This window comes from Oryx dammah, unplaced genomic scaffold (assembly GCF_014754425.2).
Source record: "Oryx dammah isolate SB20612 unplaced genomic scaffold, SCBI_Odam_1.1 HiC_scaffold_17, whole genome shotgun sequence".
In the NCBI taxonomy this organism is placed as follows: domain Eukaryota; kingdom Metazoa; phylum Chordata; class Mammalia; order Artiodactyla; family Bovidae; genus Oryx; species Oryx dammah.
The window spans coordinates 37,782,487-37,808,854 of NW_024070201.1; the positions used below are offsets into that span (position 1 = coordinate 37,782,487).

The 26,368-nt window shown below is 41.8% G+C and overlaps 1 protein-coding gene and 1 long non-coding RNA gene across 2 annotated transcripts in view; one reads left to right on the plus strand and one right to left on the minus strand.

Moving 5' to 3' along the window:
* Window positions 1-26,368, minus strand: part of SPON1 (spondin 1) — a 314,010-nt gene that overhangs the window by 42,825 nt on the left and 244,817 nt on the right. The gene's annotated exons all lie outside the window — the stretch shown is intronic.
* LOC120876432 lies at window positions 6,546-24,897 on the plus strand. The gene is made up of 3 exons (XR_005724172.1): window positions 6,546-6,591; window positions 13,162-13,166; window positions 24,810-24,897. It is a non-coding gene; the product is annotated as an uncharacterized LOC120876432 (long non-coding RNA).

Here is a 26,368-nt window from a genome sequence, read left to right on the forward strand (position 1 = left end):
GTTTAACAAATGAAAGTATTTATTCCCAAATATTTCGCACGTGAAATACGAGAAGATCTAGAAATTATTACTGCCACCTAAAGAACTTTGTGGTTCATGGAACTTTGTGATTTTCATGCCATGGACCTGTTACAGGTTTATGTATTGATTCACAGCAGTATAGTAACTGGATGTTTCCTGACATTCTTCTGTCTCAGAATGAGGTCTGAGGAGCCCTACAGATCTGTGAAGATGTTGTTGGGGTCTCTAAGTTCTCTATGAGAATGTAAACATGTTTTATTTTTATGATAATTAAAAAAAATCAATTCAAGAATATTATAGGGACTTTCCTGATGGTCTCGTGGTTAAGATTTCACTTTCCAATGCAGGGGGTTTTGGATTCCATCCCTGGTTGGGGAGTTAAGATCCCACACGTCTCAAGGCCAAAAAACAAAAACAGAAAACAGAAGCGATATTGTAACAAATTCAATAAAGACTTTTAAAAACAGTGGTCCACATTTTAAAAAATTAAAAAAAAAAAGAATATTAGAGATGATCTTTAAGATCTTATAACGAAGAACTGGCTGGCAATTTCAGTAGCCAGGCTGCATTTAAGTTTACATCTATTGCTGCTCCCTCCAACTTGACTGTGGGCTAGTGTAGTGGACTGTCTTTCTCCGCCCAGGTCCCTCTTTAGCTGCTGAGAAAGATGCTAAAATGTAGCCCTTAGCTGTCAGTTCTTTTGGAGAGATTGTGTTGCTTGGATAAAACTGCTTCATGTGATGCTGGCAGAAGCCTTCTGTGGGCCTACAAATCAGCTTCTCCCTCTGCCTGTTTCTGCTCCATCCTGCTCCCTTCCACAGGAGTGGTTCCCAAGAACATTCCCTGACAACTTCAGCTAATCTTGACTCAAGTCTGCTGCCCAGTGACCCCAGCTGCTATAGTCAGTGGCTAAAAAGTTAACAAGTCAATGACATTCTCACCAAGTAAAGCCCAAAGGACGTGTGTGATGTTGGTGGATGGAGAGCAGTGGGAGAAGTGAGTAAGGCCAGAGGACCAGAGCTAGTGCACAGGTTCACCAAATCCCAAATGCCCACGGCAGGGTAGTCAGCATGAAATCTAGATCGTTAACAGTCATTTAATTTCAACAAATGGCATCACCCACTGCACTAAAGCAATGCTCCTAATTAGCATTTAAAAAGGTTTGTAGATTTGTATGTATGTATTATTATTGTTATTTTGCTTTTATAGTCATGGGAGAGCTATAAGCGTAGGGAGTTAATATCTAGTTATCTTTGCCCATACTTAAATAATAATATGATGAACATAATTATAATTTAACCCTAAGGGTTTATGAGCTTATATGTGCTCTTTAAAAGAGGTCCATACATTACTCCAGTTTGGAAATTCTCCAATTTTGCAACAGCATGGTATGAAGAGCTTTTCAATTTTGGAGGCTCTGAGGTTTAACTGTGCAATCTTGGATATATTTTTATGTGGGCCTTGATTTTCTTATCTCTAAAATGAGCTAGTGAGATCTACTTTATAGGCTGCTTGCAAGATATAAACAAGCTATCATTGAATGTAGAATGCTTGCACAATTCCTGATACTCAGTAAGTGCTTAATATATGGCAACAGGCAGGAGAGGCCTAACAGTAAAGAAAGCACTTCTTTCCATGCCCTTTCCAAACTGGAGAAACTCTGCTGTCTGCCTCCATCCCTGGAAGACAGCAAGAAGATCCAGTTTTAGGCAAGTGACTTCCAACAGGGAGTCTGAGTTAAATTTGTTTAAAAGCTAGCCAGCAAGCAAGCAGTAAAGCCCAACGGCCTCAAGTGAAAGATTAAAAATAAAAAGCATGGTTTGAAAGGATACCTGCACCCTAATGTTCATAGCAGCACTGTTCACAATAACCAAGACACGGAAGCAACCCAAATGTCTGCTGACAGAGGAATGGATAAAGGAGATGTGGTATTTATATACAATGGAATATTAGCTATAAAAAAGAATGAAATGTTGTTTGCAACAATATGGATGAACCTAGAGATTGTCATACTGAGGGAAGTAAGTCAGACTGAGAAGATGAAATATGGTATGACATCACTTATATATGGAATCTAAAAAATGATACAAATGAACTTATTTACAAAACAGATTCACAGACTTACAGCAAACTTATAGTTACCAGGGGGGAGTGGGGGGGGGGAGGGTAAAGGACAGTTAGGGAGTTTGGGACTGACATGTGCACACTGCTGTATTTAAAATAGATAACCAACAAGGACCTACTGTATAGCACAGGGAACTCTGCTCAACATTATGTAACAACTTAAATGTGAAAACAGTTTGCAAAAAAAAAATAGATACATGTATATGTATAACTGAATCACTTTGCTTTATACCTGAAACTAACATAACATGGTTAGTCAACTACCCTCCAATATGCAGTAAAAAGGTATTTTCTGAAAAACATAAAAATATTCCCTAAAATAAAAAAACAATAAAGCAAAGCTAAGAAGAGCTATGGCCTAGATTTAAATTCAGAGAATTTTACATTCAAGGACCACTCAATCAATGAAATAAATATTCCTGTGGTAGGCTAATTAATGGCCCCCCAAAATACCCAATTTCTAATCCTGGGAAACTTTAGATGCTGCTTTTTATGTCCAAAAGGACTTTGCAGATGTGATTAATGATCATGAGATGGGGAGACTATTCTGGATTTACAGAGTGGGCCCTAAATCTCAATGTCCTTAGGAGAGGGACACACAGCGAGTTTGATTACAGAAGATGAGATGGCCATATGAGAACAGAAGCAGAGACTGGAGTGATGTGGCCATGAGCCAAGGGATGCCAGCAGCCACTGATATCCTAGAAAGGATGAAAAGCCTCCCGGAGCCTCCTGAAGAAGTTAAGTCGGCCAGCACCATTATATTGAGACTCATTTTGAACTTCTGACCTCCAGAACTATAAGAGAATAAACTTGTGTTGTCTTAAACCACTAAATTTATGGTAATTTATTACAACAACAATCAGAACTAATATAATTCCTATGGGCCCTACTTTGCCCTTTCAATTAGTGAGTCTAATGAAAATGAAATAACTAAGACCAGTCAGTAGAAGGGAGGAGTGGAAGGGGCGCAGTTGTTAGGTTTTAAACAGCTGACCTGAATCCTGTCTCTCCATATTCTGGCTGTGTGACCTCAAGCCCATCAGTCAGCTTTTCTGAGCCTCACTTCCCTCATTTCTAAAATGGGACTAATGTTAACTCACATTGTGAGGACTAAATATTTATGAACCATAAATTTATGTGAACAGTTTTCATTATTATTGTTTTAGAAAAATCCAAAATGAAGATTGTAATCAAGATGCCACCTCTTTGGAAGATGGCCTAGTGAAGTATAAAAGGTACATTTATGGATATACACTGGATTTAGGCCAGGGCTTTGGAACACAGTGCTGGAATATCTCAGTTCTTAGACCTCTGTCTGTAGTTCCTGCTGAATTTCACCACTTGGCCCACCTGCAACTCCTTACTTTTACAAGCCAGGCTAAGTGTGGAGATATTGCCACTTAGGTATCTCTCTGATGTGATGTTTTATTTTCTTTAAAAGAAAATATCAATAATCCAATCATCTCTAACGATTGGGCAATTTTTCTGTACTTCTTGTTTCCTGAAGGATAAATCATGGAAATAATTCATTTCCATGTTCAGCTTGAAACTGTAGCAATAAAAACAACTATTATTTTTCAAACTCAAGACCACTCACACATCTCCAGTCCATCTTCATGAGCATAGCACAATTTTCCAAAGCAGAAGGGAGAAAATAAATAGCTGAGAAGTTTGAAGCTGGATCCTGTCAACAATTTTTTTTTTAACCATTTGTAATTCAGTTGAGCATTTCTTTACTCAGGTAGGAAGGAAAGAATTGCTGTTTTGACAGAAATTATGTGTAGTTTTCATATGAAAAACTTTTATAATGGGTTTTCCTTATTACAAAAGTGTGTTCATTGTAGATCATTTAGAAAATGGAGAAAGAGGGAAAGAATAATATAAAAACAACCAGTAATCCCACCACCCACTGATAACCACTGCTACTTTTTCCATTTTAAGCTGAAAAAATCCACTTCAGTGTGCTAGAGTGTGACATTTATGGAATCACCAAAGCAGCTTAGTTCCAATGATAATAGGAGCCTGGATTCTATCTTCTTCCATGTAGCTGGGCCCTGCTGTGAGTGAGTAGACCTGGCCTAATAAATCTCACAGCCTGTGTTCAGAAGTCATAGGGAACAGCTTCCATCAGCCGCACTACAGAAAGGGTCCCCCTCCAAGCCTTTATATTAGTGTAAGAGCCTTCTAACTTCCATTTTATTTTCCTACTCCCTCCTCCAATCCATCATGGGGCCCTTTCTAAAGCACTCATTTGACCAGGCTACTCTACTTTTTGAAATTCTTCCTCTGCCTTTAGGAATAAAGTCCAAATTTTTTTAGCAAGGAACACAAAGCTTCATACTTTGTCACTGCTCACTCCTCCAGCCTCCTATCCATCCTTCATCCTCAACTTTATCCTTCTCACCAAACCAGCCATCAAGTTCTGGGTGGATAGGTACCACATTGGATATATTACATACATTATCTCATCTCTATGCCAACAGTCCAATAAGATGGGCTTGATAGATGAGAAAACTGAGGCTCAGAGAAATGCAACAATTCTCTCCTGTGCATACAGCTAACAATCAGAGGAGCCAGAATCTGAGCCCAGGGTCCTCTGATGTCAAAGTATCAGATGCCTAAGTATCAGGATGGTTTTAGAAAAGGCAGAGGAACCAGAGATCAAATTAACAACATCCAATGGATCATTGAAAAAGCAAGAGAGTTCCAGAAAAACATCTATTTCTGCTTTATTGACTATGCCAAAGCCTTTGACTGTGTGGATCACAATAAACTGTGGAAAATTCTGAAAGAGATGGGCATACCAGACCACCTGACATGCCTCTTGAGAAACCTATATGCAGGTCAGGAAGCAACAGTTAGAACTGGACATGGAACAACAGACTGGTTCCAGATAGGAAAAGGAGTACGTCAAGGCTGTATATTGTCACCCTGCTTATTTAACTTCTATGCAGAGTACATCATGAGAAACACTGGGCTGGAGGAAGCACAAGCTTGAATCAAGATTGCCAGGAGAAATATCAATGATCTCAGACATGCAGATGACATCACCCTTATGGCAGAAAGTGAAGAAGAATTAAAGAGCCTCTTGATGAAAGTGAAAGAGGAGAGTGAAAAAGTGGGCTTAAAGCTCAACATTCAGAAAACGAAGATCATGGCATCTGGTCCCATCACTTCATGGCAGATAGATGGGGAAAAAGTGGAAACAGTGGCTGACTTTATTTTTCTGGGCTGCAAAATCACTGCAGATGGTGATTGCAGTCATGAAATTAAAAGACGCTTACTCCCTGGAAGGAAAGTTATGACCAACCTAGATAGCATATTAAAAAGCAGAGACATTACTTTGCCAACAAAAGTCCGTCTAGTCAAGGCTATGGTTTTTCCAGTGGTCATGTATGGATGTGAGAGTTGGACTGTGAAGAAAGCTGAGCACTGAAGAATTGATGGTTTTGAACTGTGGTGTTGGAGAAGACTCTTGAGAGTCCCTTGGACTGCAAGGAGATCCAACCAGTCCATCCTGAAGGAAATCAATCAGTCCTGGGTGTTCACTGGAAGGACTGATGTTGAAGTTGAAGCTCCAATACTTTGGCCACCTGATGCAAAGAGCTGACTCATTGGAAAGGACCCTGATGCTGGGAAAGACTGAGGGCGGGAGGAGAAGGGGACGACAGAGGATGAGATGGTTGGATGGCATCATCGACTCGATGGACATGGGTTTGCATGGATTCCGGGAGTTGGTGATGGACAGGGAGGCCTGGTGTGCTGTGATTCATGGGGTCGCAAACAGTCAGACACGACTGAGTGAACTGAACTGAACTGATCAGGATACCTGTCTCTCTACTGAATTGCTTATAGTTTCTAAGGTAGATATGCTTTATTTCAAGCTTTCATACCTTTGCATAAACAACCATCTCCCTGAGGTGTCTTTAGCCCTTTCTCACCTGGATAATGCCTCCTTGTCCATTAGAATGGAGCTCAAGGCTTTTGTTTGTTGTAACTGCTCCTTCTCTGTGCTTCCATGGTATCCTATGTTGACCTCAGTCATGGGACCTACCTCACTGAACTGCATTTGCAGGCCTGCGTGTGTGCTAAGTCGCTTCAGCCTGCAGTTACCCTTGTCCATATCAAGTATCCCTTCCCCCCACTTCCAATGCCTCCAGGGGTTGCAGCTGTGTCTTGTTGTTTAGTCGCTCAGTCGTGTCTGACTCTTTGTGACCCCACGAACTGCAGCACGCCAGTCTTCCCTGTTCTTTACCATCTCCCTGAGTTTGCTCAAACTCACATCCATTGAGTCAGTGATGCCATCCAACCATCTCATCCTCTGTCACCCCCTTCTCTTCTTGCCCTCAATCTTTTCTGGCATCAGGGAATTTTCCAAAGAGTTGGGTCTTCACATCAGGTGGCCAAAGTACTGGAGCTTCAGCATCAGCATCAGTCCTTCCAGTGAATATTCAGGATTGTCTTTCATTGGTATATCCCTCTACCTGCTTCTCTAACCCAAGATTTGGCACAAGAAGATAATAAATATTTGTTTAATGAATGAATAAGCAGCAGCTTCTAGAGCCTTTAGATAGGCTTCAACTGATCAAAACTTAATTTGCTTATAATATTCCTGCCACAAGCGGCTCAGAGAAATAAGGCAAATGACACCCAGAAAAAAGCTCTTCTCTGCCAGATCTCTTGCTGGACTGGAGCCAGAAAACAGAGCCCATCATTTGTAACTAACTGCGGATCCTCAGTGTGCAGAAGGGAGCTGGTCTTCCCGGTCTTTTTTTGTTACGTTTAATCCTTGTCACCTAGCTCTTTTGTGATCCAGATAGTCAAGTGGCAGGTAAAGTGAAACAGAATATGCTACCCTGAAATATGCCTCTCTGGCATAAGGATTATTTTGAGCTCATTATTTTGAGAAACCACAGACACAGGAGAAGCTTTGAAAACAGAGTAGAGGTTACCCTTTTGTAAGAGAAATTTACATTAGAAAGGGAAGAGCGCTATTACTAGAGATCACTTTTCCACCCGAGGACTGATGTGCATGGCAGCACAGATTCTGTTTACTGTACCTCTCCCTCTTCTCATCTTCCTGTGAGCTGTCTCTCTCCCCTTTGAAGGCCCCAGACCCTTATCCTTTTCCTTGGCTCAGGATAATAAATATATAAGCCTCAATTACCTGGCTGCCTTTTGAGTCTCAAGTCTTTCTGGGGCGCTCGTTATGTAAGTACATGTATACCCATGTATGTAATTAAAATTGGTCCCCACCCTCCCCGGCTAATCTGTCTTTTATTATGTAAAGGGGGAGTCTCAGCCAAGAACCTAGAAAGGTAGAGTGAAAACTATTTTTCCTCCTTTGCAGAAAGGAGGGAATTCTTGGCTGGCTTTAAAAATTCTTTTTTTTTTTTTTAATTTTTAATTTATTTTACTTTACCATACTGTATTGGTTTTGCCATACATTGACATGAATCCACCACGGGTGTACATGAGTTCCCAAAATGAACGCCCCTCCCACCTCCCACCCCATATCATCTCTCTGGATCATCTCCGTGCACCAGCCCCAAGCATCCTGTATCCTGTATCAAACATAGACTGGTGATTCATTTCTTACATGATAGTATACATGTTTCAATGCCATTCTCCCAAATCATCCCACCCTCTCCCTCTCCCTCAGAGTCCAAAAGTCCGCTCTACACATCTGTGTCTCTTTTGCTGTCTCGCATACAGGGTCATCATTACCATCTTTCTAAATTCCATATATATGTGTTAGTATACTGTATTGGTGTTTTTCTTTCTGGCTTACTTCAGTCTGTATAATCGGCTCCAGTTTCATCCACCTCATTAGAACTGATTCAAATGTATTCTTTTTAATGGCTGAGTAATACTCCATTGTGTATATGTACCACAGCTTTCTTATCCATTCATCTGCTGATGGACATCTAGGTTGTTTCCATGTCCTGGCTATTATAAACAGTACACATGTCTCTTTCAATTCTGGTTTCCTCGGTGTGTATGCCCAGCAGTGGGATTGCTGGGTCATAAGGCAGTTCTATTTGCAATTTTTTAAGGAATCTCCACACTGTTCTCCATAGTGGCTGTACTAGTTTGCATTCCCACCAACAGTGCAAGAGGGTTCCCTTTTCTCCACACTCTCTCCAGCATTTATTGCTTGCAGACTTTTTGATCGCAGCCATTCTGACTGGTGTGAAGTGGTACCTCATTGTGGTCTTGATTTGCATTTCTCTAATAATGAGTGATGTTGAGCATCTTTTCATGTGTTTGTTAGTCATCCGTATGTCTTCTTTGGAGAAATGTCTCTTTAGTTCTTTGGCCCATTTTTTGATTGGGTCGTTTATTTTCCTGGAATTGAGCTGCATAAGTTGCTTGTATATTTTTGAGATTAGTTGTTTGTCAGTTGCTTCATTTGCTATTATTTTATCCCATTCAGAAGGCTGTCTTTTCACCTTGCTTATATTTTCCTTTGTTGTGCAGAAGCTTTTAATTTTAATTAGGTCCCATTTGTTTATTTTTGCTTTTATTTCCAGAATTCTGGGAGGTGGATCATAGAGGATCCTGCTGTGATTTATGTCAGAGTGTTTTGCCTATGTTCTCCTCTAGGAGTTTTATAGTTTCTGGTCTTACATTTAGATCTTTAATCCATTTTGAGTTTATTTTTGTGTGTGGTGTTAGAAAGTGATCTAGTTTCATTCTTTTACAAGTGGTTGACCAGTTTTCCCAGCACCACTTGTTAAAGAGATTGTCTTTACTCCATTGTATATTCTTGCCTCCTTTGTCAAAGATAAGGTGTCCATATGTGTGTGGATTTATCTCTGGGCTTTCTATTCTGTTCCATTGATAGATATTTCTGTCTTTGTGCCAGTACCATACTGTCTTGATGACTGTGGCTTTGTAGTAGAGCCTGAAGTCAAGCAAGTTGATTCCTCCAGTTCCATTCTTCTTTCTCAAGATTGCTTTGGCTATTCGAGGTTTTTTGTATTTCCATACAAATCTTGAAATTATTTGTTCTAGTTCTGTGAAAAATACTGCTGGTAGCTTGATAGGGATTGCATTGAATCTGTAGATTGCTTTGGGTAGTATACTCATTTTCACTATATTGATTCTTCTGATCCATGAACATGGTATATTTCTCCATCTATTAGTGTCTTCTTTGATTTCTTTCATCAGTGTTTTATAGTTTTCTATATATAGGTCTTTAGTTTCTTTAGGTAGATATATTCCTAAGTATTTTATTCCTTTCGTTTCAATGGTGAATGGAATTGTTTCCTTAATTTCTTTTTCTACTTTCTCATTATTAGTGTATAGGAATGCAAGGGATTTCTGTGTGTTGATTTTATATCCTGCAACTTTACTATATTCAGTGATTACTCTAGTAATTTTCTGGTGGAGCCTTTAGGGTTTTCTATGTAGAGGATCATGTCATCTGCAAACAGTGAGAGATTCTTGAGAAGCAAAGAACAGAAAGTAGAAGGGAAAAAACTGTGTCCAGCATCTACACAGATTGGGATGGGGAGTTGGCAGGCTAGGGGACTGGAGGTGAAAGTGGAGACAGGACCGAGGGAACTCACTTAATTTTCACATTCACAAAAGCCTCAGATTATAGAGTCTGGCATGATCTTCAGAGTTACAGAGATAACACCAATAGAACTGAATGAAGAAGCTCTTCTTAAAACTTTTAACATTTCCCACTACTGACTGACCCTATTGATGGTGAAGTACAAATGAATATTTTTATAACTCTTGTAAATTATCTTGAGATTAACACAGTTCCATTGCATGAAATTTTGTATTAAAGCAATACTCCAATTTTGTCAATCCTGTTATAGTATCTTCTCCACTTTCTAATACACCAAGAGCTTTTATAAAAAATGGAGGTAATGACTTTCGAGTGGCCCTGGCTGTGTTGGAGGATCTGAGTGGGACCCCTACATCTTGGGTGGTAGTTTGTTTGATTTTGAGGGATAAGTAAAGGCTGGTGGTATAATAATGGATCAGATTTATCTGACTCATGAGAGTTGATTATGTACATCTCTTTCCAACTCTGTGTTCAGCAACATCACACCAGTAGCTTGATATTGGCTGCACTGGGAGTATTTACACCATGGAAACTGGCAAACACTACAAACCAGGGTTTTCTCTTTCTCCAAAGAACCAACTGCTAATCATTTACTAGCCCATCCTTGGTGGCAGCGGGCAGCCCTAAGCTGGAGCCAGTGGTATTTTTCTGACCTAATGATGGTGAATATGAGGGAGGAAGAACTCAAGACACTCACTGGGTGTCAAGATATAGATCCATGAGCAAGGGCTGTGTGTCAGTGCTCCCCGAACTGGTTGTGCTTCAGAATTCACTGAAGACTTTCCCAGTCTACTGATGTTCAAGTCCGGCCTCAGAGCTACTGGATTCAAATCTCTGGGTGGGGCACAAAAGGTTTCTAAATGTTCTCAAAATGATTGTGGTCAATGAAATGGCATGTGGGGATCTTTGCTGTGTGTCTCAAGACACTAAGGCACTGCAAGAAGATGATAAGGTGCAATTTCTGAGGACACAGATTTCCTAAACAGGTCTGCTGTCTCTTCACATAAGGCCTGTGTCATCTGTCATAGTTCGATGGGATCTGGGTTATGATGGTGACAGAGAGAATGATACAGGGCCTGAACAAGGAAGAGATTGGAATGTTATGAGGAAAATGTGCTTTGAAAAGATTTTTTTTTTTTTTTGAGTGCTTACATAAAGCTTTGCCAGACGTATTCCTTTTGAGTTTAGTCCATTGTATCACCTGCTACTGAGTTCCTGATGGATTTCACAGGGTAATAAAATATCTTATGAGGCCAATATAACTCCAGTTCTCATTGCAGCTGAAAGTAATCTTAGTCCCAGCAAAAACTGCTGACTTGGGTTGGAGAAGACAGTGATCTCAAGGCCAAAATCTTCAATGAGGACTGGCAGTGACCAGAAGGTTGATAGGTAGCAGAGACCAGGGGGACAGAGGCTGGGTGTGAGAAGCCTTAAAGGAGCATGGTTTTTTCCATAAGGTGGGATGTGAGGAGGTGATGGAAACAAGATAAAGCCTGACCTGTCCTTCTGCTTTGAGTTATGTAGGGTGCAGAGGGACAAATGCTCTTCCCTTGGGAGGATGGAAAGGCACACTTAGAGACCAGGTTTTTCAGTAGGGGGAGATGGAGGGAGAGTTGTGTGATGAGGTTACAGATGTAAAGGAGCTCTGGAGGACATATTAGGACCATCCAGATATTTCCCACTGCTTGAAAGTGTCAGGAGGTCTCCCCAGAGTGGGATCTGGATTTCTCCACCATGGTTGTCCTGCTATATATATTGTATATCAGTTGCATCATTTATCACACTGCATTGTAATTTTTAAAAAGTGGGTTTTTGTTCTATGTCCAAATTCTCAGTGCAGGGAAAACAGCTTAGGTCTTGAAATGTGACAGGCCTAGGTTTGAATTCCAATTCTTTTTTCCTAGCTGTGAAGTTTTTGGCAAGTCATTTTGCCCGTCTGATCCTCAGTTTATTCATATATAAAGTGAGTACAGTGACTCTATCTACTTTTGAGTTGCAATGGAGAATAAATCAGATATTGTCTGGAAGATTCCACTGTATTGTCTGAGATACAATAGGCTCCAATAATACTTAGCCCTCCCTCCTTGACTAAATCATCTTCAGTTCTTCATGGTCTGACACCATTCATGGTTTCATGAAGGTGCACAAAATATGTTGGTAGATTATGAGCTGGTTAAAGGAATGAATGGGTAAGTGAATAAAGGACTTAATTAATTAATACTAATTTTAATAAAGATAGGTTATTGCAAACATTGAAAGTTGAAAGGACTCATCCATGGCGGAAAGAACTTCTCTTGCAATTCAAGTATTTAGCCCAGGCCAGATCCTCTGTCCTGTTTTGAGGTCAGGGCCATTCCTTTGTCCTGACCTTGGCATAATGAGCCATGAAAAGCTTGTAGCTTTTTTTTCTATTTTAATCCTTCTCTCCATTTAATGGGCTATATTTCCTCTGGAAACAGTAGGGTGAACATCACCAAGATAATGGGTAATAACATTAACATTACCACCACTGGCATGATCCAGATATTATTCAATTAAAGTAATAACTCCTAATGCAGGATGAATTGTTTTTATCTTGAAAATCTAATTCAGCCATCAGCTCACCATCATATTCAGATGACAGAAATTACCTTTAAGTCATAGATCTGTAATGTGATATTGAAATGGAATTCTAATTATATTTTATGATGTTATATTATAGATGTTTTTAAGGTCAGAGTGTATAGCTTGTTATGTTTTCATTTTCTATCCCAGGCAATTTAAAATCCTTTTCAAATATATAATGAACAAAAATTAGAAAATTTGGGGAGCAAAATCACTTCAAAAGAGTGCTTAAAACAACCTAACAGTGTCACCTTTGTGAAGGTAATAATAAAAAAGACTATCATTGTTATTTAACTTTTATACTGCCTTCTGAAGACAGAGATGCAGAAGAACAATCACCTTCCCATAGCGGAATTCAAGAGCTTTGTCACCTAGGATGTTGGCTGGACCATGTCCAACATATACCTCTCCTTTCCTGGCCCAGCACTTTGATTTTGGTTGTATGTGCAGAGGGTATCAACCAGAAGAAATGGTTCCTACTACCCAAATTGTCAGGATGTAGAAGAAATACTCAACAGTGAGAAATAGGACAGTCAAATGGACTTTATGTATCTATGAGGGCTTAGGTCTGAGACACCAGCCCTGGGTCAGGAAGATTCCCTGGAGAAGGGAATGGCAACCCTCTCCAGTATTCTTGTCTGGAGAATTCCAAGGATAGAGGAGTCTGTCTGGCTACAATCCATGGGGCTGCAAAGAGTCAGACACAATTCACATACACACAGACACATGAGTGCTTTGGTAGCACAACATCCATGTGTTGTCATGTCTTTTTGAGAAGCCATAATCTTAACAGAATATGAAAAGGAAAAAAGATATGACACTGAAAGATGAAGTTCCCAGGTGAGTTCAATTCAGTTGATCAGTTGTGTCCAACTCTTTGAAACCACATGAACTGCAGCATGTCAAGATTCCCTGTCCATCACCAACTCCTGGAGCTTGCTCAAACTCATGTCCATAGAGTTGGTGATGCCATCCAACCATTTCATCCTCTGTCCTCTTCTCTTCCTGCCTTCAATTTTCCCAGCATCAGGGTCTTTTTCAATGAATCAGTTATTCACATCAGGTGTCCAAGTACTGGAGTTTCAGCTTCAGCATCAGTCCTTCTAATGAATATTCAGGACTGATTTTCTTTAGGATTGACTGGTTTAATCTCCTTGTGGTCCAAGCAATTCTCAAAAGTCTTCTCCAACACCACAGTTCAAAAGCATCAGTTCTTTGGTGCTCAGCTTTCTTTATGGTCCATATCTCACATCCATGCATGACTACTGGAAAAATCATAGCTTAGACTAGATGGACCTTTGCTGGCAAACTAATGTCTCTGCTTTTTAACATGCTGTCTAGGTTGGTCATAGCTTTTCTTATAAGGAGTGTCTTTTAATTTCATGGCTTCAGTCACCATCTGCAATGATTTTGGAGCTCAAGAAAATAAAGTTTCTCACTGTTTCCATTGTTTTCCCATCTATTTGCCATGCTAGTGGAGGTGATGGAATTCCAGTTGAGCTATTTCAAATCCTGAAAGATGATGCTGTGAAAGTGGTGCACTCAACATGCCAGCAAATTTGGAAAACTCAGCAGTGGCCACAGGACTGGAAAAGGTCAGTTTTCATTCCAATCCTAAAGAAAGGCAATGCCAAAGGATGCTCAAACTACTGCACAACTGCACTCATCTCACACACTAGTAAAGTAGTGCTCAAAATTCTCCAAGCCAGGCTTCAGCAATATGTGAACTGTGAACTTCCAGATGTTCAAGATGGTTTTAGAAAAGGCAGAGGAACCAGAGATCAAATTGCCAACATCCTCTGGATCATCGAAAAAACAAGAGAGTTCTAGAAAAACATCTATTTCTGCTTTATTGACTATGCCAAAGCCTTTGACTGTGTGGATCACAATAAACTGTGGAAAATTCTGAAAGAGATGGGAATACCAGACCACCTGACCTGCCTCTTGAGAAACCTGTATGCAGGTCAGGTAGCAACAGTTAGAACTGGACATGGAACAACAGACTGGTTCCAAATAGGAAAAGGAGTATGTCAAGGCTGTGTATTGTCACCCTGCTGTTTAACTTCTATGCAGAGTACATCATGAGAAACGCTGGGCTGGAAGAAGCACAAGCTGGAATCAAGATTGCCGGGAGAAGTATCAATAACCTTATATATGCAGATGACATCACCCTTATGACAGAAGCTGAAGAGGAAGTAAAAAGCCTCTTGATGAAAGTGAAAGAGGAGAGTGAAAAAGTGGGCTTAAAGCTCAACATTCAGAAAACGAAGATCATGGCATCTGGTCCCATCACTTCATGGGAAATAGATGGGGAAACAGTGGAAACAGTGTCAGACTTTATTTTTGGGGGCTCCAAAATCACTGCAGATGGTGATTGCAGCCATGAAATTAAAAGATGCTTACTCCTTGGAAGGAGAGTTATGACCAACCTAAGTGAAAGAAAGTGTAAGTGAAGTCTCTCAGTCGTGTCCGACTCTTTGCGACCTGTGGACTGTAGCCCACCAAGCTCCTCCGTCCATGGGATTCTCCAGCAAAAATAGTGGAGTGGGTTGCCATTTCCTTCTGCAGGGGATCTTCCCAACCCAGGGATCGAACCTAGGTCTCCCACCTTGCAGGCAGACGCTTTAACCTCTGCACCACCAGGGAAGCCCTTAAATACAAGAATACAGTCTCCCAGAAAACCTCCTATAGAGAGACAGAACTTCAGATCCAAGTACTAACATCAAAGATTTCAAGAGAGGAAAGGAAGCCAGGCTGAAAGAAGAGGGGGAGGAGGTGGGAGATGGGGGGGGGCGGGGCAAAAGGGGTGTCCTTACAGATGACTCCTGCCACCTACAGATACCCAGGCATTATGGGACTTTCCCCTGGGCCTCCAGAGAAGGGAAGACTGGAACTCAGCCCTACCAGAAATCAGACCAGACCAGAACCATAATTCGAGTTCTCTGCCAAGAGGAGGTGATCAGTCTCCAATCCTCAGTTCAGGCTGAGGGCCCTTCGACCAGATTCCTGCATCCAGGACCAGGGGACTAGAAAAACAGGGAAGGATAGGAAGGGTTAAGGAGAGGAAAGAGAGAGGGAAGGGGAGAGAGGTCAATAAAGTCTCTTGTTCCTTACCAGTTGGGGCATTCTGGCCAGTTGTCCATGTCAGGAGGAGACCAGGGACAAAAGGGTCCCAGTTGCGGCTGCTGGGTCTGGTCTATTGGCAGGCAAGCCAGCCCCTGAGTACCCCGAGTGGTCAGGATGTCAGTCTCAGCGAAGAAGAGTCCCCGCCAGAGTTGCCATTTGTTGCAGGAAGGCGGACCCCTTCCAGGGCCTGAAACTGGGCTCTTGTCTAACACTAGGAAATGAATTGTCTGAGGAGACACATGTGCTGACAAAGCAAGAGATTTTATTGGGAAAGGGCACCCGGGTGGAGAGCAGTAGGGTAAGGAAAAGCATATTAAAAAGCAGAGACATTACTTTGCCAACAAAGGTCCATCTAGTCAAGGCTATGGTTTTTTCAGTAGTCATGTATAGATGTGAGAGTTGGACTGTGAAGAAAGCTGAGTGCTGAAGAATTGATGCTTTTGAACTGTGGTGTTGGAGAAGACTCTTGAGAGTCCCTTGGACTGCAAGGAGATCCAACCAGTTCATTCTAAAGGAGATCAGTCCTGGGTGTACTTTGGAAGGAATGATGCTAAAGCTGAAACTCCAATACTTTGGCCACCTCATGCAGAGTTGGCACATTGGAAAAGACTGTGATGCTGGGAGGGAATGGGGGCAGGAGGAGAAGGGGACGACAGAGGATGAGATGGCTGGATGGCATCACTGACTCGATGGACATGAGTTTGAGTGAACTCTGGGAGTTGGTGACAGACAGGGAGGCCTAGCATGCTGTGATTCATGGGGTCGCAAAGAGTCGGACACAACTGAGCGACTGAACTGAACTGATGGGATCAGATGCCATGATCTTCATTTTCTGAATGTTGAGTTTTAAGCTAGCTTTTTCACTCTACTAATTTCACTTTCATAAAGAGGTTCTTTAGTTTCTCTTTGCTTTCTGCCATTAGGGAGGTGTCATCTGCATATCTGATGACCCAGGTCAGTAGGTGCCCAATATACTACTGGAGAAGAGTGGAAAAATAGCTCCAGAAGGAAGGAAAAGGCAGAGCTAAAGTGGAAACAATGTCCAGTTGTGGATGTGTCTGGTGGTGAAAATAAAGTCTGATGCTGTAAAGAACAATATTGCATAGGAACTTGGAATGTTAGGTCCAAGAATCAAGGTAAATTGGAAGTGGTCAAACAGGAGATGACAAAGAGTGAACATCAACGTTTTAGGAATCAATGAACTAAAATGGACTGGAATGGGGGAATTTAATCCATACGATCATTATATCTACTACTGTGGGCAAGAATCCCTTAGAACAAATGGAGTAGCCCTCATAGTCAACAAAAAGTCTGAAATGCAGTACCTGGGTGCAATCTCAAAATGACAGAATGATCTCTGTTCGTTTCCAAGGCAAACCATTCAATATCACAGTAATCCAAGTCTATGCCCCAGACACTAATACCAAAGAAGCTGAAGTTGAATGGTTCTCTGAAGACCTACAAGACCTTCTAGAATGAACACCCCCAAAAGATGTCCTTTTCAGCATAGGGGACTGGAATGCAAATGTAGGAAGTCAAGAGATACCAGGAGTAACAGACAAGTTTGACCTTAGAGTACAGAATGAAGCAGGGCAAAGGTGAACAGAGTTTTGCCAAGAGAATGCACTGGTCATAGCAAACACCCTCTTCCAACAATACAAGAGAAGACTCTACACATGGACACCACCAGATGGTCAATACCGAAATCAGATTGATTACATTCTCTGCAGTCAAAGATGGAGAAGTTCTATACAGTCAGCAAAAACAAGACCAACAGCTGACTGTGGCTCAGGTCATGATCTCCTTATTGCAAAATTCAGACTTAAATTGAAGAAAGTAGGGAAAACCACTAGGCAATAAGCAAAGTAATGCTCAAATTTCTCCAAGTCAGGCTTCAACAGTATGTGAACTGAGAAATTCCAGATGTTCAAGCTGGATTTACAAAAGACAGAGGAACAGAGATCAAATTGTCAACATCTATTGAATCATAGAGAAAACAAGAGAATTCCAGAAAGACATCTACTTCTGCTTCATTGACTATACTAAAGCCTTTGACTGGGTAGATCATAACAAACTGTGGAAAATTCTTAAAGAGATGGGAATACCAGACCACCTTACCTGCCTCCTGAGAAACCTGTATAGAGGTCAAAAAGCAACAGTTAGAATGGGACATGGAAAAACAGACTGCTTCAAAACTGGAAAAGGAGTACGTCCAGGCTGTATATTGTTACCCTGCTTATTTAACTTATATGCAGAGTACATCATGGATAATGCCGGGCTGGATGAAGCACAAGTTGGAATCAAGATTGTCAGGAGAACTATCAATAAACTCAGTTATGCAGATGATACCACCCTTATGGCAGAAAGTGAAGAGGAACTAAAGAGCCTCTTGAAGAAAGTAAAAGAGGAGAGTGAAAAAGTTAGCTTAAAACTCAGCATTCAGAAAACTAAGATCATGGCATCTAGTCCCATCACTTCATGGCAAATAGATGGGGAAACAATAGAAAACAGTGACAGACTTTATTTTCTTGGGTTCAAAAATCACTGCAGATGGTGACTGCAGCCACAAAATGAAAAGATACTTTCCCCTTGGTAGAAAAGCTATGACAAACCTCAACAGTGTATTAAAAAGCTAAGACATTACTTTGTCAACAAAGGTCCGTATAGTCAAAGCTATGGTTTTTGCAGTAGTCATGTGTGGATGTGAGAGTTAGACTATAAAGAAGGCTGAGCATCGAAGAACTGATGCTTTGGAACTGTGGTGTTGGAGAAGACACTTGAGAGTCCCTTGGACTGCAAGGAGATCAAACCAGTCAATCCTACAGGAAATCAGTCCTCAATATTCATTGGAATCACTGATGCTGAAGCTCCAATACTTTGGCCACCTGATGTGAAGAACTGACTCATTGGAAAAGACCCTGATGCTGGGAAAGATTGAAGGCAGGAGGAGAAGGGGACGACAGAGGATGAGATGGTTGGATGGCATCACCAAGTCCATGCACATGAGTTTGAGCAAGCTCCAGGAGAAGGTGAAGGACAAGGAAGCCTGGCATGCTGCAGTCCACGGTCTCACAAAGAATCAGACATGACTGAGCAACTGAACAACAACATATCTTAACAGAATTTTGCCTGGGAAGCAGCTAGTTGAAGCAAGGGGGTATAGCCGAATGGTTTTTAATGGACAGAGCCATGGAGTTCTTTTAGTCAAATGTATTCACCTCCATTAGAAGGACAGACTTGCTTTGTAGTAGCCATCATGTCAGCTGGCTACTCTTTTGAGGCAAGAAGACCTTCACAAATTCCTTCTGTTTAACCACCGTCTTTCTAGAGGCCATGCTAGAAATTCCCTCTTATCTGCATCTTCCTTCAGCTAGGCTACAATGCTATACAAACAGATGGCACCTCTACAATATATATTTGATTGTAGAGGACACATCCCAGTTGTGATGATTGGAATTTGGTCATCACCCACTCACAAGCAAATCTCAGGGGTCCTTCTGTGCTGGTTTTGAACTCCTTCAGCTCTTATGGGGTGCCTGCCTGCTCTCAGACAGTGGTCCCTTGCCTTGCCTGACACATACTGTCCATCCTTTCAATTAGGCAGAGAGGCTAGGACTTGGATAGCTTTGCCTTCACAGTCTGAATTTAACTGTTAAAGTTTTCTAGCAAAGGATGAATTTTCCTGCTGTTTTTCAATAAAGTTGAACGCGACCATAAAAGGTAGGAACATTGCAGTGAGAAAGAAATAGGAAGGTGCCATAAATTGATGTGATGAAGAAGAAATCTGTATTTATTTGGGTTCTTCCATGTGAGCTAGATAAAATGGCATCCAGCACAGATGGCAGTGAGTTGGGGACAGGCTTGGGAGCAGGGTAACTTTCTGCACCCACACAGCAGGAAAAGCCCTAGGAGGTGGGAACGATTCAGGGAAAGCCCCAGGGGAGGGCAGCTTCCTCTTCAGCTGAGATGGGCTCAGTTGCCACCCTTCCTACCTGGTGCTTCGTTCATTTCCCACAGCCCAGAGCAGAATTCAGCCTTCCACTGTTGAGAAACAGCACAGTTATTCTATCCAAACTGTCAACACACAGAGCTCATTTCCACCTCGCCTGCAATTGGGTTTGCAGTTTGCTTTGCTAGGCTGTTCCTAATCTGTCCTGAGACCATCACACAGCCTTCCTTGTGGCACTGAACAGAGCCGATGGATGGAGGAGGCATGGCTTGGGTCACATTTCACAGGTCCCTAGGCAATCCCGTTGCCCACTTGTCACCAGGGCCAGGAATTTATTGGCTGCCAGGCCATGCCTAGCACACGAATGCTCCTGGAACAAATGTCAGTCTGATCCAGGACTGACACCTCACTTATTCCCCACTCATTTATTAGGTGTCTACTATGTGGACCAGGTGCTGGGAACACAGAGATGATTAAGACAGTGTGGTTCCTGCCCTCAAGGAGCTCGTATTTTATCAGGGGGACAGACGGCACACATGATGACAAGTCAGAGAGATATGAACCCCTGAGGCTACGGCACAGTAAGAAGGAAGCATTCATTCTTTCTGAAGTGGCTGAGTTCCCACCAGCTATTTCACACACTGCTTGACAGAGACAGGAAGCAGACCCTCTGGGGGAAGAAGAGAGAACTTAGGAGGGAGGACAGTGTCAAATAATTGGCTTTCCCAAGTACTACCTTCCATCTCCTTGTAAGGAATGGTTCTGAGAGCCATACATGTCACAGATGGGACTAAGTCAGGAAGACTCTGGGGCTATCATCAAACAAAACCAAAGAGGGCATGTGTGTTTCAGCACAAATTACTAGTTGTAGTGCAATGTGGATGAGAAATATCACATTTTCCATTTCTTGAACATCTAGGCTAGGGGTTTGCAAGCTGTGGTGTGTGTTAGAGTCACTAGGGGGCTTGTTAAAACAGACTGCTGGACAGCTGTCCCCCAAATTTCTGGCTCAGTGGGTTTGGGGTGGGGCCTGGGGAGAATCTGCATTTCTAACACGTGCCCAAGGGCCAACCACTGACCTAGATAGTACCTGTCACATAAGAATAAATGGAAGTTACGAATGGTATTAGGCACTGTGCTTAGTGCTTTACATACACTAGCTAACTTAACCCTCATAATAGCACTATATTGCAGAAATTATACTACATCATTCTGTTATACACGAGAAAAGGGAGACTCATAGATCTCAATATTTGCCTAGGGTTACAGAACTAATAAGTGGCAGGGATGAGATTTAAACCTCAGCATTTTTGAGTGGAGAACCCATGTTTTTCTGTCAGTTTATTCTCCCTCTTAACTAGAGAAATGTTTTTTCTTCCCTTTTTTTTAATATATAGAAACTAAACAGATTTGACTATAAATAAGTGAATTCTAGAGTCATAATACCCTTATTCCATTTCAAATACATCCTCAAATATATTATTATAATTGTACCGCAAGAGACAGTGACAAGACCATTTATTTCTTGAAAATAGTTGTGAAAATATTTGAGAGAGTGTAAGCCGGCAGTGCCCTGAGCCCAAGGACCCTCCTAAGCCGGCAGCCATCAATCCTCTTTTAAAACTAATGGAACACATTTTGTTAAATACAAGTATTTTCAGAAGCACAATTTATAAGCAGACAGGAACTTTCAGTCTTATGAAATAGGTGGTGGTGCTGGCAGAAATGAGCACTTGAGCACTGTGGGCAGAAACTGAGATCTCTTCTCACAGAGGCATCAGCTCTGATACAAACAAGAGAATCATCCACCTGCTTTGTAGGATGCAAAAGTAGATCTGTGAGTTGCTCAGAAGCAGGAAGGAGGCAGAAACAGCCCCAGTGAACACTCTGGACACATGTCCCCTTCCCCTAGGGAGTGCTTTACCAATACTCTAGGGAGGTGGGGTTGGTTGGTTAGATGGGGTTGTGGAGAGGCATAGGAATGACTTTAGCACTAGTTAGATCTGCTTCATATTTATGGTTGATAAACTGTTTAGTGAGCTACTTAGTTCATTTCTTGTCAACTAATTCTTCTGTAGTCTCTGTGAAGTTGAGCAGGATACCATATCAGATATTTCTGAAGAACAGGGCTCACCACCAAGCAAGCCCAACTGATAATTACCATTTCTAGGCAATGAGAGATTCATGTAAGCAGCCACTCCTCATAGGGGTAGTCTCTGCACATTATTTGCTTCTGCTTGGATGAGTGGCTCAATTCTTACAGTGTGTTCAAAGTTTCCTATGACTCACTACCCAGATTAGATAAGAAGACCCTCTGCACATATGAACTTCCTTGGTGGCTCAGCAGCAAAGAATCCACCTGCCAATGCAGGAGATTCAGGAGACTTGGGTTCAATCCCTGGGTTGGGACAATCTTCTGGAGAAGGAAAAGGCAACCCACTCCAGTATTCTTGCCTCAGAAATCTCATGAACAGAGAAGCCTGGTGGGTTACAGTTCATGGGGTCGCAAAGAGTTGGACATGAGTGAGCAACTAAACACCACACTGTACTTATAGGACTGATTCATAAACCACCTCCAGATATTAACTTTATTATTTAGAGCTGAATCTCATCCACCATCACCTATTTCTACTTGAGTCAAAAGAACCAACTCATGCCCTCCGTCTTCCATATGGTAATAACTTGCAGTCAGGTGTGGCCATGTGGCTAACATTTAGCCAATGTGATACAAACTTTTGGATCACTTTTTTTTTTTTTGTAGGTTAAGTTTTATCTGGGGCAAAATGAGGACTGCAGCCCATGAGGCAGCACCTCAGATGGCTCTGAGAAACTTCTCCAAAAAGGCAGTGGGGTAAGGTCAATATATAAGACTTTGGTGAAGGGGAATTCAATGAAATCAAACACTTTACAGGAGGTTTTCTGGTAGCCACAAAGATCTGATGTCATCATGAAGGGATTTAGTACGTTTCTAGATATTAGGAGATGCAAGGATTGAAAACGAAAGTGTTAGTTGCTCAGTTGTGTCCAACTCATTGCTACCCCATGGACTGTAGCCTGTCAGGCTTCCCTGTAGGGATCATAAAATCTGTTTCTGAAAATATCCAACTGTCTAAATACCTGTCCCACCAGATTCCCTGGAGCACAGAGTGCCTCTCTCCACCCTGAACTCCCTCGGGGGCTGTTGAAGATCAACAGGTGCAGCACACAGGGTTCAATCTCCAGAGGCAGATGGCAAATGCTCTTGTTGTTCCATCACTGGCAATGCTCTAAGTGCCAATTTGTAGTCGACAGGGCCCCCTTGTGGTCAGAAATTCTGCCGTATTTGGGGAGGCATTTAATGAGCATTTTGTCCCGAGTTGCTAGGAAGGCTCATTCCCAGTTCTGAAGAAGGTTTCTGCTGATAGGCCATTCAATGTGCTATTAATGGATGAGGTCTTCATAGTCAAAGATCTCTGGATACCTGTCTTCTAGTTATGGTCCAGGAAAATATTCACTCTCATTGCATCTTCCCATATCTGGAGTCACACTATTACAATCATTGATCACGTATCGAGCTGTATATTTGATCAACAGCTTCAAGTCTAGTTATCATTGTTTCCATTGGAGGCTCAGTCATACACTTGGTAATAGACAATAATCTTGTAAAACAGGTAAACTACAAACAATATAGCTAATAACATTAGTGGAATTCTAAGTAAATATTTCAGCTGTGAGCCTCCCACACCAAACCAGTTTTTTAAAAAGACCATCAAGACTAGGGAATGGGTCACTTAAGGAGGAAATCTGATTTCTCATATGGTTCACCATGTGTGTTACATTGAAGGATTCATCAGGTATGAAAACACAGCATTCAGTTTGAATTATGGATGAGGTACCCCCCTGAGATGCTGCAAGGATGCCAAGGGCCATGTAGTTTTGTAGCGCCGCTTTTCTCATCATAGAGATCTCAGAGTTCAGTAAACTAATAGCCTGGTTACTATCATTTGAAACTTAGTGAGTGAAAGTTGTTAACGTTTCAATATGGCCAATTCATCCTCCAATCCCAATGAAGACAAAAAATAGCTGCTAAATTGTCATACCAGTAGAATACACATGTCTTGATTCATTGCTCTCACATCAATGTTAGATTGGCTAGATTGGCTATGTATATGACCTTGAGTTCACGGGAATCCCAGGCTACACCTTTCTATCAGGAATAGATAGAACAGGACTGAATTCTCTTCTAAAATAAACTTCCTAGAAGGTATCTAATCAGAGCCCTGGAGGAGGGAAATTCAACAAGGTAACCCAGAAGTACTAGACACAGGTAATTGGCCACAAACCCAACTGGATCATCTTTTAAAAGAAGCTGTTTGCCCTCTGTTTTCATTCCCTTCTTCATTTCCTGCTGCTTGGGAAGAAGTAACAACTAGAGTACCTGTCTTGCACCCAGATGTGGGAGCCATGTGCAGAGCTTGGTGGAAACAGACCACCAACGTTGTGTTACTCATCATTGTGACTGTTATGTGTGAGGGAAGGAAACTTCTATCTGATTTAAATCTGCATATATTTGGTCTCTTTATTACAATAGCTAAGGTTTTATCTTATGTGTGGACCCAAGATGACCATCAGTTTTCCACTGTTCCCATTACATAAGATGTGGGGGTCTGCTCCCCTCCTCTTGAATATAGGGATATTTGTGATATCTTTGGCCAATTTCTGAGCCCACGCCTTAAGAAACAGGCAGCTTCTACTTTCTGTCTTTTGGAACACTCTTTTGGAAACCCCGAACTAATCATATAAGAGGTTTGACTCCCTGAGACCACCACTCTGGAGGCCATGTGCAGGCACTGTAGTTGACAGTCTCAGGCTTCCAAAAACCCCTCCAAGGTCCCAGACATATGCAGGGTACCATCTTGGACTCTTTAGACCAGCCTATTTGTTGACTGAAAATCATGAATAACCTGATCAAGAGTACTCTGAGCAGAAGAAATTAGCCAGGTTGTCATGAGGAAGACAATGTGTGGAACTGCCATAGTGACCTTGTGGCTATGAAGAGAGCCATTGGTGACACTTTAAAAATGGAATTATTTATAATAACCAAGATATGGAAGCAATCTAAGTGTCCATCAACAGATGAATGGACATGGTGTGGTTGTTGTTCAGTCGCCCAGTTGTGTCCAACTCTTTGTGACCCCACGGACAGCAGCACACCAGGCCTCTCTGTCCCTCACCATCTCCCAAAATTTGCCCAAGTTCATGTCCATTGCACTGGTGATGCCATCCAGCCATCTCATCCTGACATCCTCTTCTCCTGCCCTCAATCTTTCCCAGCATCAGTGACTTTTCCAAAGAGTCAGGTGTTTGTATCAGAGAGCAAAATACTGGAGTTTCAGCTTCAGCATCAGTACACACCATGAGTATTCACGGTTGATTTTCCTTCAGATTGACTGGTTGGATCTCCTTGCAGTCCAAGGGACTCTCAGGAGTCTTTTCCAGAACCACAGTTTGAAGGTATCAATTCTTTGGCGCTCCGCCTTCTTTATGGTCCAGGTCTTAAAAACCATGTGACCACTGGGAAGACCAAGCCTTGACTATATGGGCCTTTGTGAGCAGAGCAATGTCTTTGCTCTTCAACACACTATCTAGGTTTGTCATAGCTTTCCTGCCAAGAAGCAAAGTCTTCTGATTTCATGGTTGCAGTCACCACCCGCAGTGAGTTTAGAGCCCAAGAAGAGGAAAATCTGTCACTACTTTCACATTCCCCCCCCCCATTTGCCATGAAGTAATGGGGCTAGATGTCATAATCTTAGTTTTTTTTTTTTTAATATTTAGTTTTAAGCTGGCTCTTGCCCTCTCCTCCTTCAGCCTCATCAAGAGGCTCTTTAGTTTCTCTTCACTTTCTGCCATTAGAGTGGTATCATCTGTGTATCTGAGGTTGTTGATGTTTCTCCCACCTATCTTGATTCCAGCATGCAACTTATCCAGCCTGGCATTTCTCATGATGTGCTCAGTGTACAGATTAAACAGAGTGACAGCAGACAGCCCTGTAGTACTCCTTTTTCAAGCTTGCACCAATCAGTTGTTCATACAGGGTTCTAACTGTTGCTTCTTGACCTACATACAGTTTTCTCAGGAGACAGATAAGACGGTCTGGTATTCCCATCTCTTTAAGAGCTTGCCACAATTTACTATGATCCCCACAGCCAAAGATTTTGGCCTAGTAGATGAAACAGAGGTAGATGTTTTTCTGGAATTCCCTAGCTTTCTCTATGATCCAGCGAATCTTGGCAATTTGATCGCTGGTCCCTCTCCCTTTTCTAAACCCAGCTTAGACATCTGGAAGTTCTTGGTCTGCATCATGCTGAAGCCTAGCATGCAAGATTTTAGGCACGACCTCACTAGCATGGAAGATGAGTGTGATTGTCTGATGCTAGCACATTCTTTAGGACTGTCCTTCTTGGGAATTAGGGTGAAGATTGACCTTTTCCAGTCTTGTGACCACTGCTGGGTCTTCCAGATTTGCTGACATATTGAATGCAGCACCTTGATGGCATCATCCTTCAGGGTTTTGAATAGTTCTACTGGAATTTTGTCACATCCACTAGCTTTATTAACAGCTGTGCTTTCTAAGGCCAGTTTGACTTCGCTCTCCAGAATATCTGGCTCTGGGTGGCTGACCACACCATCGTAGTAATCTGGTTCATTTAGATCTTTTTTGTACAGTTCTTCCATGTATACTTTCCATCTCTTCTTGATCTCTTCAGCATCTACTTGGTCCCTACTGTTTTTTGTCTTTATTGTACCCATCTTTAGGCAAAATGTTCCCTTGATATCTCCAATTTTCCAGAAAAGATCTCTAGTCTTTCCCCTCCTGTTGTTTTCTTCTAGTTTTATACACTGTTCGTTGAGGAAGGACTTCTTGTCTCTCCATGCTGTTCTTTGGAAATCTGCATTTAGTTGGATATATCTTTCCCTTT